Source organism: Bison bison, unplaced genomic scaffold, assembly GCF_000754665.1.
Source record: "Bison bison bison isolate TAMUID 2011002044 unplaced genomic scaffold, Bison_UMD1.0 scf7180017864332, whole genome shotgun sequence".
In the NCBI taxonomy this organism is placed as follows: domain Eukaryota; kingdom Metazoa; phylum Chordata; class Mammalia; order Artiodactyla; family Bovidae; genus Bison; species Bison bison.
Genome location: NW_011494904.1, coordinates 1,005,136 through 1,006,820, shown reverse-complemented (window position 1 = coordinate 1,006,820; position 1,685 = coordinate 1,005,136).

Sequence of the window (1,685 nt, the reverse complement as noted above, 5' to 3'; positions counted from 1 at the left end):
CAAATAGCTGTGAAAAGAAGAGAAGCGAAAAGCAAAGGAGAAAAGGAAAGATATAAACATCTGAAGGCAGAGTTCCAAAGAATAGCAAAAAGAGATAAGAAAGCCTTCTTCAGCGGTCAATGCAAAGAAATAGAGGAAAACAACAGAATGGGAAAGACTAGAGATCTCTTCAAGAAAATCAGAGATACCAAAGGAACATTTCATGCCAAGATGAGCTCGATAAAGGACAGAAATGGTATGGACCTAACAGAAGCAGAAGATATTAAGAAGAGATGGCAAGAATACACAGAAGAACTGTACAAAAAAGATCTTCATGACCCAGATAATCACGATGGTGTGATCCCTGACCTAGAGCCAGACATCCTGGAGTGTGCAGTCCAGTGGGCCTTAGAAAGCATCACTATGAACAAAGCTAGTGGAGGTGATAGAATTCCAGTTGAGCTATTCCAAATCCTGAAAGATGATGCTGTGAAAGTGCTGCACTCAATATGCCAGCAAATTTGGAAAACTCAGCAGTGGCCACAGGACTGGAAAAGGTCAGTATTCATTCCAATCCCAAAGAAAGGCAATACCAAAGAATGCTCAGACTATGGCACAATTGCACTCATCTCACATGCTAGGAAAGTAATGCTCAAAATTCTCCAAGCCAGTCTTCAGCAATATGTGAACCGTGAACTTCCTGGTGTTCAAGCTGGCTTTAGAAAAGGCAGAGGAACCAGAGATCAAATTGCCAACATCTGCTGGATCATGGAAAAAGCAAGAGAGTTCCAGAAAAGCATCTATTTCTGCTTTATTGACTATGCCAAAGCCTTTGACTGTGTGGATCACAATAAACTGTGGAAAATTCTGAAAGAGATGGGAATACCAGACCACCTGATCTGCCTCTTGCGAAACTTGTATGCAGGTCAGGAAGCAACAGTTAGAACTGGACATAGAAGAAGAGACTGGTTCCAAATAGGAAAAGGAGTTCGTCAAGGCTGTATATTGTCACCCTGTTTATTTAACTTATATGCAGAGTACATCATGAGAAACGCTGGACTGGAAGAAGCACAAGCCGGAATCAAGATTGCCGGGAGAAATATGAATAACCTCAGATTGCAGATGACACCACCCTTATGGCAGAAAGTGAAGAGGAACTAAAAAGCCTCTTGATGAAAGTGAAAGTGGAGAGTGAAAAATTTGGCTTAAAGATCAACATTCAGAAAACAAAGATCATGGCATCCGGTCCCACCACTTCATGGGAAATAGATGGGGAAACAGTGGAAACAGTGTCAGACTTTATTTTTTTGGGCTCCAAAATCACTGCAGATGGTGACTGCAGCCATGAAATTAAAAGACGCTTAGTCCTTGGAAGGAAAGTTATGACCAACCTAAATAGCATATTCAAAAGCAGAGACATTACTTTGCCAACAAAGGTTCATCTAGTCAAGGCTATGGTTTTTCCTGTGGTTATGTATGCATGTGAGAGTTGGACTGTGAAGAAGGCTGAGCACCGAAGAATTGATGCTTTTGAACTGTGGTGCTGGAGAAGACTCTTGAGAGTCCCCTGGACTGCAAGGAGATCCAACCAGTCCATTCTGAAGGAGATCAGCCCTGGGATTTCTTTGGAAGGAATGATGCTAAAGCTGAAACTCCAGTACCTCATGCGAAGAGTTGACTCATTGGAAAAGACTCTGATGCTGGGA